General features: G+C 44.8%; 1 long non-coding RNA gene across 1 annotated transcript; it reads left to right on the top strand.

Moving 5' to 3' along the window:
* Positions 1–406: 406 nt before the first annotated feature.
* Positions 407–11,594, top strand: LOC131998835 (uncharacterized). Its single transcript, XR_009398888.1, has 3 exons — positions 407–473; positions 10,472–10,624; positions 11,268–11,594. It is a non-coding gene; the product is annotated as an uncharacterized LOC131998835 (long non-coding RNA).
* Positions 11,595–13,299: the final 1,705 nt, after the last annotated feature.

Below are 13,299 nucleotides of genomic sequence, written 5' to 3'. Positions count from 1 at the left end.
GGGGACCTAACAGAGACCAGATGCTTGGAAGAAACTTGCTTGGGTTTGAGGCCACCGTCTGCCAGGGTCTTCAGACCCCGGAAGAGGCCTCTTCCTCTGCTGTCCCCACCGGCCACAGGCTAACCTGACCTTGTGGAGTTCTAACCGGCCTGAGTCTGGGGCTGTGGTTCTGCTCCCCTTTTATTTCATGCTCACGGAGTGGCCTTTGTGAAGCGGCCTTGACAAAGTTTTATAGAATCCACAGTCTAGATGTTCTCTGCCTGTACTCTGTTTGCTTGTTATGTTGCAAGAATGTGGCCCAACAGCCTCCACACCCTGATGACTCAGCCTAGCTCTAATGACTGGTGTTTTCCAGACCTTCCTGAGGGGGGCGGGGGCGGGGGGGGAGGGCAACGCCTCCTCTAATGTTGGCCAGGTGCTGCCCCCCAGCTGCCTGGAGTGAGCGGGAGAGGAGTGAGAAACACTGCCCACAGGTAGGCAGAAGGAAAGAAAAGGTGGTTTCTGGTTTGTTCCACTCCCCAAAACTGCTGTCACTCTTGGCCTTTCCTAGGCACAGCCCAGGACGTATAAATTAGAGGTTACAAAGAACTTAGTGGGATCAGTTTTGAAGAGAGCAGGCAAAGTGGCTACCTGTTACTTCGAGAAAAGGCAGTTAATACCCACGTAGGTCTCTGTCTTCCTTTCAGAGAATTGGTCTTTGATTTGTGGGCATTCAATTTGCCAGGGGCGGGGTGGGGGTGGGGGAGAAAGCTGACTGTTAAGCTTCTGGGGGACAAACCAGAGGAAATCCTATAATTAACAATTCAGAGATTCTTAGAATCTTTGACCAAAAAAAGAAATGGCAGAAAAATCACTGTGCTCTAGAGCCATGGCAAAAGGCCAAGCATTGAATAATGGCCATGTGGAAGAGATACAAATGAATTACGTTTTAAATCTATGCTTTTCTTCAGAAAGGAATTGCTTAGGGAAAGTTGACGCTTTAATTATTACTCTTACTAAATGGGAAAACCTTAAGTGATTTTACCTTAAATCTCTGAACTTTAAACTCTTTTACCAGATTTTTAAAATCCAGGCCTCCGTGCAAAAATGCAAACACCTTTCTAGTTCTTGATGGGTTATAACAAAAGCAGAAGATTTAACTCTTCTTTTTATGAAATGAAATCTGAGCACAGTTCACACATTTGCCAATGATTCTTTTCCGTTGCATGTTATCTATGACTCATCTGACGCAAAACAGCTGTAGGGCCTCTCTGCCGCAAGGACAGGGTGGCCCTACCCGGAACTGTACCCTGCTTGTGGTCTAGTTGTTGACTGCATTTCCATAATACTTGTTCCAGCGAACTAAGCCGACCCCGTAGCCTGACTACCCCTCCCCTCCAGCACGCCCTGGAATGGCCCTACCTGGGGTTGGCTCCGGCCCCAGCAGGAAGCACAGGTCTCCTTGGCTGCGGACCACACCCACACAGATCTGCGGGAGGATCTTTTTATTTTGATATGATTTCAATTAATCACAAGAACAACACAAGGAACTTTTACAACCTTTGATTTTTTGTTTGCATTTTTGCCTTTTTTGCTGTGCTATTCTCTCTCTCTCCCCCTCTCCTCTTGCGTGTAAGATGGAGAGGTAGTGCCCCTCCTTGTTCCAATATGCATTTTCCAGAAAGGCATTCTCTTAATAACCACAGTATAGTTACACGATTAGGCAGTGAAGCATTAATACCATCCTACTATGTCTTTCATGAATTGCTCCCAAAACGTCTGTACTCTTTTTTTTTTTTTTTTTCCATCCCCCCAGCCCAGGGTCAAATTCAAAATCCTGCACTGCCCTTAGTTCTCGGGTCTATTTATTTTCCCATATTCTAGGACACTTCTTCAGCCTCTCTTTTTGTTTCTTGACCCAAACATTTTTTAAAAGTACAGGCCAGGGGTGCCTGGGTGGCTCAGTGGGTTAAGCCGCTGCCTTCGGCTCAGGTCATGATCTCAGGGTCCTGGGATCGAGCCCCACATCAGGCTCTCTGCTCAGCAGGGAGCCTGCTTCCCTCTCTCTCTCTCTCTGCCTGCCTCTCTGCCTACTTGTGATCTCTGTCTGTCAAATAAACAAATAAAATCTTTAAAAAAAATAAATAAATAAAAAATAAAAGTACAGGCCAGTTGTTTTCAATTTGGTTTGTCGCATGTTTCCTCATGATCAGACTCAGGTTATGCAGAGTTGATAGACCCTCCTCCAAGCATGCTAATTGAGGGCACATGATGTGGGATATTGGTTTGTACCAATATAGTGATGTTAGGTCTCATGACTTGACATAGTGGTACCTGACACTGTGAAGTTATTATTTTAACCTTTCAGTAAGTAATGGGGGGAGGGGAGCGTACTTTACATCTCTGTAATTATTATAGATATCTCTGTCTATTTTTTTAAGTTTTTATTTAAATTCCAGTTAGTTAACATACAGTGTTATTTTGGTTTCAGGTGTACAATCTAGTGATTCCTACACTACCGGGTGCTCATCGGCACACATCACTCTTTTTTTTTTTTTAAGATTTTATTTATTTATTTGACAGAGAGATCACAAATAGGCAGAGAGGCAGGCAGAGAGAGAGAGGAGGAAGCAGGCTCCCTGCTGAGCAGAGAGCCCCATGCGGGACTCGATCCCAGGACCCTGAGATCATGACCTGAGCCAAAGGCGGCGGCTTAACCCACTGAGCCACCCAGGCGCCCCGGCACACATCACTCTTTAATCCCCATCACCTGTGTCCCCCATGCCCTGGTGACCATCAGTCTGTTCTCTATAGTTGAGAGTCGGTTTCCTGGTTTACCTCTCTCTTTTTTTCCCCCTTTGATTGTTCTGTTTCTTGGATTCCACATATGAGTGAAACCATATGGTCCTTGTCTTTTTCTGACTGATTTCATTCAGCGTAATACACTCTAGCCCCATCCATGTTGTGGCAAATGACAAGATTTCATTCTTTTTTATCACTAAAATTCCATGATCACATCTTCTTTATCTACTCATCAGCAGATGAGCATGTGGGCTCTTCCCATAATTTGGCTATTGTAGATAATGCTGCTGCGAACATCAGGATGCATGTATCCCTTTGAATTAGTATTTTTTTTAATATTTCTTTATTTTGGGGTGCCTGGATGGCTCAGTGGGTTAAAGCCTCTGCTTCAGCTCAGGTCATGATTCCAGGTGATGAGGGAGCAGGAGGCTGGCTGAGGACAGAGCAAAAGCTGGCACCTTGCACCCCCTCTCCACCCACTCCCCTCCATATGTGTAGCATTCCTCAGGCACCCCTGACTGCCATAAAACGATAAATAGTTAACTTGCAGGGATCACAATCCTGCAGAACAGGAATCTCCCTTGCTCTACAGATGTCCTAGAGATCTAAACAGGGAGGTTACCTTATCAATAGCACAGATTTCCAGAGGCAAATAACTCTCCGTTCCTGAAGCCCTAATGTCTCCCTCCCCACCATAAACTGGAGGAGGCTGAGGTAGAAGGGAATGTAAATGATAGCAGGATCATAACACCCCACCAAGAATCTCCCAACTATCTTGATGTCAATGCCTGACCTAAAGACGACATTGATCAAGCCATAAGGGCAAGGCCTCCCCCCGGCACCTTATAGGCCCTCCTTAACATGTGAAAATTCTGTTGAAACCTCCCATCCCTTCCCCTCACCTTCCCCCAGCTGCAAGGTATATAACATGCCTACCCTCACACCCCGGGGGCAGCAGCTCTTCCTGCCCACAGGTCCTGTCCCCGTGCTTTAATAAACCACCATTTTGCACCAAAGATGTCTCAAGAATTCTTTCTTGGTCATCGGCTCCAGACCTCAGCCCACCGAACCTCACTTAGGTTCTAGAACTTCATCACAGGGTCCTGGGATCGAGCCCCACATCGGGCTCTCTGCTCAGCAGGGAGCCTGCTTCCTCTTCTCTCTCTGCCTGCCTCTCTGCCTAATTGTGATCTGTCTGTCAAATAAATAAATAAAATCTTTAAATAAAATAAGATATTTATTTATTTTGAGAGAGAGTGTGTGGGGGTAGGGAAGGGGAGGAGCAGAGGGACAGAATTGTCAAGCAGATTCCCTGTCGAGCTCGGAATCCAACTCAGGGCTCCATCCCACAACCCATGAGATCATGACCTGACCCAAAAGCATGAGTTGGATGCTCAAGCAAATTGAGCCAACCGGGTATCTCTCAAATTAGTATTTTTGTAAACTTCAGGTAAGTATCTAGTAGTGCAATTGCATATCCTATTTTTTTAATTAATTACTTTTTTTAAAGGTTTTATTTATTTATTTGACAGACAGAGATCACAAGTATGCAGAGAGGCAGGCAGAGAGAGAGAGGAGAAAGCAGGCTCCCTGCTAAGCAGAGAGCCCAATTCGGGGCTTGATCCCAGGATCCTGGGATCATGACCTGAGCTGAAGGCAGAGGCTTTAACACACTCAGCCACCTAGGCGCCCCAATTAATTAATTAATTTATAAATAGCTTCCATGCCCAACATGGGGCTTGAACTCACAACGCTGAGATTAAGGGTCACATACTTTACCAACTGAGTCAGCTAGGCATCCCTGCAATTATCCTATTTTTTCCCCTTTCTTTTTTTTTTTTTTTTTTTTTTTGGTTTTGTTTTGTTTGTGTAATTATCATCCATTGATGATTTTCTATGTCTCTCATTTTGGCATTCTACCATAATGAAGAGTTTTCCCTTCACTCTTATTACCTATCATCCATCTATCTATATCAATATGATTCTTATTCTATCAGGGTATACTTCATTATAAATATTATTTATTTTGATGTTCAGATTGTTCCAGATTACTGAGTGGAGCCCCATCAAGCTGACTTCTGAGTCTTTCCAAAATATTTTCATGATTCTTGGAGCATTTCCTTATCTTCTAGCAAAATAAGATGTTCCAGGCTTATCCTCTACTTTTCCTACTTATTCCTACAGAATAAGCCATTTCTCAAGAATCCCTGATTCTTTTTGTGGGCAATGGTATTTAGAAACCAACATCTGGGTGCTATATATGCTTATTCCTACTAGTATGTCACTGCTTCTGGGACCTCTTAGCAGACAGAATTAGGTAATATTACATATACAAACAAAATAGATACACAGAGGCAAAGACATATATGAGAAATATGTTGGATATATATATTTGTATATCTATAGAACTATGACACAATATATAGTTATACCAATAACTAGAATTTCAATGCAACAAACACCTTTTCCAAATTTGTAAGTTATTTCCCCAATGTTTAGAAATCTGTTTCTCACTAACCTCAATCTCAAGAATATACAGATTGTAGTTTCAGAATTGCTCATCCATAGTACCATTAAAAGCAAACCTAGGGGTGCCTGGGTGGCTCAGTGGGTTGAGCCTCTGCCTTCGGCTCAGGTCATGATCTCAAGGTCCTGGATTGAGCCCCACATCGGGATCTCTGCTCAGCAGGGAGCCTGTTTCCCTCTCTCTCTGCCTGCCTCTCTGCCTACTTGTGATCTCTCTCTCTCAAATAAATAAATAAAGTCTTTAAAAAAAAAAAAGCAAACCTAATGAGAGTCCAAGATGTTAACAATTTGGGGGGTTAAAACTTACATACATTGGAAGTGCACAAATCCCAAGTCTACAATTGAGTGACTTCGGAAAAACAGATATACCTGTGTAACCTACAATTTTTTCAAGATACAGAACGTTTATCTCTGTATCTTCTTAGAAAGTGCCCTCCTGCTGCTCCTCAGTCAGCAACACCCCCTCACACAAGCAAGAGGCAGCGACTGTTCCGGTATTTTGCTTAGTCTGTAGACATCAGTTGGCCCCCCTGGTTCTGAACACCCATCTTCAACTTGGACCCTACTCTGTGCTCTCCCCCTCAGGGCTTGTGCTACCTCAATGCCTGGCCTTAGATTCTGTTCTGTCTGCTCTTTCTTGGCAATTCCAGATTTGATTTCCAGTTCCGCTTCCAGTCTTTCCTGATCCCTGGTGCCAAAGAGTCTGCCCCTCCTCTGGGCTAGATATTATTTTGTTCTGGCACTTGTCTACATTCCTCATTCTTCCTGGGCTTTTGATCCGGCCCCAAGGGACCTCTGGCCTGGAATGTGCTTCCAGGATAACACAATTTACCAAAGATTGTTTCATAAAAAGACATAATTTCATGAAAAGGCTCCTTAAGATTTGGTAATATTGCCCTGTCTGATCCTATTTGATATCTGGATTCTGAGCCACACCCGTTCTTCTGTTTTTCTTTCTTTTTATTTGTTTGTTTGTTTGTTTGTTTACTTATATTTTTTTTTAGAGAGGGAGAGAGCAGGCTCCTTGCCCAGCGTGGAGCCCAATGTGGGCTCAACCTTACAGCCCTGAATTGAAATCAAGAGTTTTATGCTGGAATGTTGGGTGGCTCAGTCCAGTCGGTTAAGCATCTGCCTTTAGTTTAGGTCCTGATCTCAGGGTCCTGGGATTGAGCCCCCGATTGGGCTCCTTGCTCAGGGGGGAAACTGCTTTCTCTCTGTCAAATAAATAAATAAAATCTTAAAAAAAGCAAAAAGAGTCAGATGCTTAACCGACTCTTCTTCTGTTTCCAAATCTTGCTTCCTTACCCCACTTGGGTGTCTGTCACAATCCTCTGTTCCCTGTGACAGCGAGAGCCAGAAGCTGGTGAGGCTTTTCTCACAAGGGTACCTTGTGAGCATGACTATGGTAAACAGAAACCATGTATTTTGTGGGAGTTTAGTACATGTGAAATCACTCAGCCCACCACCAAGATGTGCCAAATGTCCAGAGGGGGTGGGGCACAGGCAGAGAAGGTGGGTGGGTCCCTATGCATCCTATCAATGCTTAATGAATAACTCCCTTTCATAGTGCCTAGCCTAGCCAGACCTATAGGGTGTAGAGGGTAGACATTAAGGTGAGGTCTCAGAACCCGGAAGTCACACCCATGCTGCTATTTAGAAAACAGTGGGGTTATAATAGCTTCTTTTCTGGGCTCCCTAATGAAAAGAGGTAGTGTGGTTCAGTCATGAAAGCTTCTGAAAAGACTCTTTGAAACGAAGGCCCTTTGCTGCACTCTTCTTGTTGGCCCTTGATTATATCAGTGGTTTAATAAGCAGTTGCTTGTTCTGCCTTTTGTGTGCTTGGATCCCCGTGTGACACCCTCCCCCCCGCCACAAACCTCTCCTAACCCTCCCCCCGCCGCAAGACTAAGTAAGGGCTCCTTGAGGGAGGTGACAAGGTTGTGCATTTTTCCGTTTTCCTCCCATCTCAGCGCCAACTCCTTGTCATGTGACAGGAGGTGTTTAGTAGATACTTTTGAATTAAACTGAGTCTTCTTAGTCACTTTCACGAGGTCATCCCTCCCTAGTATCTCAGTTCCTACGGCGACTCCAAGCATAAAGTAGGTACTCAGATTGACGGAGTAAATCATGAACTGATTGTGCTACATGGTTGTTGGAGCAAAGTGTTATTCCTGACAGGAGTCTGTGTTTTTGAAGAGCGCAGCAAGGAATGGGCCAGTGGCACTCCCCTGATAGTGGAATCACAGGCACCAGAGAGCCAGAGGAGGACCTTTATGAGCAGGGGACTCTTCGGTGCCCCACCGATCATGCCACATCACCACGTTCCTCTTCGCCTGAGGGTCTCGAATGTCAGGCCATAACAGGATCATTATATTCTGCTGATGCACTGTGTTGCTGCCTGGTTTCCCGAGCTGCTCTCTCCCATTCAACTTCATTTGTTTACTCTGGCCCGGCAGCGAATGCGCTGTAGCACCTTCTTCTAAGGAGCCTGGTAGACACCAAATCTCCTGGAAGCAAACCTTCTAAGCTTTTATTGCTGCCAGCAGGACGGTAGAGGTTGACAGCAATAGCCCTGCAACCAGGGGCCCTGGAGGCCTGGTTGACAGGCCACGTATGTTTTGGGGTTTGGTTTCCACTCTTGAGCCTGCCCTATTTGCTCAGGTGCCCAGCTGTGTACAATGCACCTCTCCTCTGCCTCCCACTGCTGTCCTGACCCAGTTCAAGCCCTTGCTTGCCTCTTACCTAGGCTATTTTCACCATCTTAATGAGCCTACATGCCGTCAGTTGTGGTAAGATGTAGAGCTATTTGGCCATGATCTCAAATTTATGATTAGCCTCCTACTGGGGTTACTACCTGGCCCACTGGTGTCTCTAGTCAGGGACAAGGCCAGGAAAACATAAGCCATTTAGTACCATCCAGATGAGCTGGACTGGGCCACACCTCAACCAGGAAGTCTCATTTGGACCCAAGGCCAATGGTGCTCTCTCAACCTTGACTTCAGTTAGAATCAGCTGGGGAGAGGCACCTGGGTGGCTCAGTGGGTTAAAGCCTCTGTCTTCGGCTCAGGTCATGATCTCAGGGTCCTGGGATCGAGCCCTGCGTCGGGCTCTCTACTCAGTGGGGAGCCTGCTTCTTCCTCTCTCTCTGCCTGCCTCTCTGCCTACTTATGACCTCAAATAAACAAATAAAATCTTAAAAAAGAAAAAAAAAAGAGAATCATCTGGGTAAACAAACACATTTTCATGTGCAGTTCCTACCCCGTGATCTTCTGATTTAATTAGACTGGGATGAGGCCTGGACATGTCTATTCCTTCCTCTGGAATGAACTTTTGTGTAGGTACGCAAGTACTTTTGTCTAAAGAAATGTTACAAGCGGCGCCTTGGTGACTCAATGGGTTAAGCCGCTGCCTTCGGCTCAGGTCATGATCTCCGGGTCCTGGGATTGAGTCCCGCTTCGGGCTCTCTACTCGGTGGGGAGCCTGCTTCCCCCTCTCTCTCTCTCTGCCTGCCTCTCCATCTACTTGTGATTTCTCTCTGTCAAATAAATAAAATCTTTAAAAAAAAAAAAAAGAAGAAATGTTACAAATTCATCATTAGTACATTTTAACCTATTATTACAAATTTTCATTACAATTTCAACTGTTACAAAGTGTTCCAAGGAATATACCTATTTAACCATTCATCTGTCATTTGTTGAACATTTAGTTTGTTTCTGATTTTTAGTTATTACAAAAAGAGACATAATGAGAGCATTCTTCACAGGAATTTTCCTTATTTGAGGCATTTTGCTTTTTCACCTGGAGAAATTTCCAGAAGTTTTATTACTGGACACAATAACATGAAAGTATTTTAGACTCTTAATATTGTCTAACTGCTCTTCAAAAGGCTCTTAACCAATTTACACTCCTTCCAAAATGGATGAAAATTTCTATTTTACCCAACATCGGTCATTTGTTAACACAACAAAACATTTATTTTCTATTTCAATGTATATATCTATACTTGAGGCTTATATTTTTTCAAAGCTCCCCAGGCAACCCTAAGGTGAAGACTTGGTGGAGAGGGATAGCAGGTCGGACTGAAAGTTACCAAGTGCTGTGGCCCCTTTTCCTCAGCCTCTGGAGATCCTTTGATACAAAAACCCAGGAAATGGGCACCAAGGTAAAGAGGAGGTTCCTTTCCAAGGCCTTGGGCCCAGTAGGCTCAAGTCATCTTCCCTGGCTCTTCCTAGGGAGGGGCCTGACTCCTCTGGCTGCCTAGGGTTGGCAGTGACCCAACGGCAACCAAGGGCACGTGATCCCGAAGAGGGAGAACAGAACAAAAAAAGGAACTGTTCTACACCCTTGGGAACGAGGAGCCTCTCCCCCAACTCTCAGAGAATCTATTTCCCTGCCCTTGGGCCTGAGTCACAGAAGCCTCTGTCTGTGCTGACCACCCTCATCAAATGTGCCTCCTCCAGTTTCCCCACGGTCTTGGTTTTTCAAATTGCTTTTTAATTTTTTTAATTAATTAATTAATTAATTAATTAACTGAGAGAGAGGGAGAGCGTGGTGAGGGGTGGGATAGAGGAAGAGAGAGAATCTTAAGCAGCCTCCATGCCTAGCACAGAGCCTGACTCAGAACTCGATCTCACAGCCCTGAGATAATTAGCTGAGCCAAAATCAAGAGTCAGACGCTTAATTGGCTGAGCCACACAGACGCTCCAGTTGCTTTTCTAAATACAAAGGGCTCTTTTATTCATAAACAGTAATACATAAGTGAATATGGCTAAATTGGAAAGTTCTCCCTTACATCCCGATTTCCATTCTCTTCCCCAGAGGTAACCTGAGAATAGTTTGGTGTCTCTCTCTAGGTCTTTTTTGTAGCAGGTGTGAGTCTGTGTGGATGCACACAGGATTTTTTAAATATATAAATGGAGTTATGGTATATATAGTTTTCCCCAATCTGCCTTTATCATTTAACTTTAAAGTGTTGACCACCTTCTGTTAGTTAATATACATCAGCCTCCTTTTCCATGGCTGCATGATACTCCATGGTATATGCCGCTATCATATGATTGAACATGTTTTGTTGCTGGTTGCTTCAGTTGCCTTTAATTTTTCTCTATAACAACTATGCCGCGATTAGCTCCTTTGTATATATGTCTTTGTGTCCTCTACGTAGCTTTGAGTATCATCACAGCCAGAAAAGTGCTGGTGTTGGTCTCCAAGGATGCACACCCCGAGTATCTCTGCTACCTCCAAGACTCATTGAGACCCTGGAAGAACACCGCCCTGGTTCAGTCCCGGCTTCTGCTCTTGCCCTGTTGTTCTGCGGGTATGTTCGCAGCATGCCTCTGGACCGGCCACCAGAATTCTGACAACCTCATCATATTGTGGAAGGGTAAAAAAGTATAGCTAGTGTCCCTCCAAGCCATTGGGAAGAAAGAAAGAGGGCCAGCTCCTTCAAACACAATCTGGTTGGAGAAAGTATGAACGTGGTTATCTATCAGAATGGTTTTCTTTCTTTTTACCCTCCCTCCCTCCCTTCCTTTCCTTATTTGACGGAAGGAGAGAGCGTGTGAGCACAAGCAGGGGGAGTGGCAGGCGGAGGAAGATGGAGAAGCAGGCTTCCCCCTGATCAGACAGCCCAATGTGGGGCTTGATCCCAGGATCTGGATCATGACCTGAACCAAAGGCCAACATTTAATGACTGAGCCACCCAGGCGCTCTTAGAATGTTTGTCAAGATTCTCAGTCTTTTGCCCCTGGGATAGAGTGTAGGACTGAAACAGCAGTGAATCACTAAGGTCAAGATCCCAGAGCTACAGTGGTGGTAGAAGCTCTCCGAAGCAGCAGAGGACGTGAGGAAGTATGGTGTTTGTGTGTGTGTGTGTGTAACCCTGAACCAAATGTCCTTGGCTCATGGACAGACATTGCCAACCCTTGATCTAATATGTTGTTGTACTCTTGTCCTTTAAGATTTTCAAGCAATATCGTCCTGCAGGAAGCAGTGAGGGCTAATGAGAAGCAGACAGTGCCCTGCGAAACAGGAAATCTGGTTCCATTTATGGCCCCACCAGGACCTGCCATGGGATTTTGAGCAGCGCTGTTTTGCTGCCCCATGCCCTCTTGTTTAGAGGTGCCATCTGCACCTCTGGGATACAGGGGTTAGGTTTCTTGTTTTTCCTGAAAAATAGTGCCAGTGTTAAAAAATGGGACAGGCATGCTTGTTTTGGCAGCACATATACTTAAAAAACTGGAACGGTGCAGAGATTAGTGTGTCCCTGCGCAAGGATGACATACACATTTGTGAAGCGTTCCATTAAAAAAAATAAAATTAAAAAAAAAAGGGACAGACAAGGGTGCTTTTTCATTAGGATGAGATGTTTTCTGTGTTTGGCTTATCCTGTTTGAATGTTTCCTTCTTCCTTACTTTCTGGACACGCGGAAAGAACACATGTTCATAGTCTTGGAGGGAGGGGACGAGCTTCTCTCCTGAAATGCATTTCTGCATGCACAAATGCAAAGGCAGCTGTTGACCTGCTCTCACAGGGCTTCGGAAACCCTTTGGGAAATGGTGATGTGGTCACGGTTAAAGCAACAAGCAAATCTGCAATCAGGGATAGGCTACATTGGGGCAGTACTAAAGTTTCCTCATGGAAAAGTGATCTACTTAGACAAATGCAGACTTTAAATTTGTTTTTCTTGAAGTGTAACAGATACAGAAAAGTGCATGCACTGTAGATGCCCAGCCTGGTGAATTTGTGCCAAGTGAACACACCTACGTTACCCTGGTAACCATGACGTAGGTCGAAAAGTAGAATGTTAGAGGCCCTTAGAGGACCCCTGTCCCCCGACCCTCCAGTAACTAGTCCTTTGAGGTATAGCTACTAACCTGACTTTCAACACTTTATGTTTTTGCTTGGTTTTGACCTTTATATACACTTGTGAAATTTACTCATGTTTTGTGTAATCTTGTTCTTATTTCTATTACTTATTACTTACTCTTGTTACTATATGGTATTCCATGATAGAGATATGCCACGGTTTTATTTTATTTTTATTAACATATAATGTATTATTAGCCCCAGGAGTACAGGTCTGTGAATCATCCAGCTTACACACTCCACAGCACTCACCATAGCCCATACCCCCCCACCAATGTCCATAACCCCACCACCCTCTCCCTACTACCCCCCTACCCCCAGCAACCCTCAGTTTGTTTTGTGAGATTAAGAGTCTCTTACGGTTTGTCTCCCTCCTGATCCCATCTTGTTTCATTTGTTCTTTTCCTACCCCCCAAAACCCCCCATGTTGCCTCTCAACTTCCTTGTATCAGGGAGATCATATGATAATTGTCTTTCTCTGATTGGCTTATTTCACTAATATGCCACGGTTTTTTATCCATTCTATGTCGATGGGACTCGGGGTTGTCTTTTGCTTCAGCAGCTTCGCACTTTGCTGGTAGGAATAGTTTTGCACCTTCTGTTGGTGTCCGTGTGCATGCATTTCAGTTGCACACGGTCCTGCAGGCAGAATCCTGGCTCACAGTGTGTGCGGACGTTCAGCTGTCATGGCCCCCGGAAATAGCAGTAGGTGAGAGTTCGGAATGTATTTTTGATAGGGGACAAAGCAAGCAGCTAAGATCAGGCGCCGGGTTCCTGGTCTCCTCCCAGGCTGGGACCATGGGAGAGCCAGAGCAAAGCCTTTACCCTCTGTGTTTCCTCAGCTGTAAATAGGAAGTAATTAGAACCTGCTCTAGTATTTGCTGTGGGCTGGAAAAGTCCTCTGCAAAACTTCAAGCTGCACAAATGGAAGCTGTCATTAAAATGGAAGCAAGGAAGGGAAATTTTTAATTAATGAGAACTAAAGAATAACTATACTTATGTGGATTTCCATTCCCCATTCAGAATCCAGAGATTAGATTAACTGCTCATCTGGACAGAGCTGTATTGCCAAAGGGGTCTGTGTTTTATTCTCTCAAACCCAGACACAGGAAGTAGCTTCCCAA

The sequence above is a fragment of the Mustela nigripes genome, chromosome 13 (genome assembly GCF_022355385.1).
Source record: "Mustela nigripes isolate SB6536 chromosome 13, MUSNIG.SB6536, whole genome shotgun sequence".
Lineage (NCBI taxonomy): Eukaryota > Metazoa > Chordata > Mammalia > Carnivora > Mustelidae > Mustela > Mustela nigripes.
The sequence above is the reverse complement of the archived record's forward strand: the minus strand, read 5'-3'. Positions and strand labels throughout refer to the sequence as shown.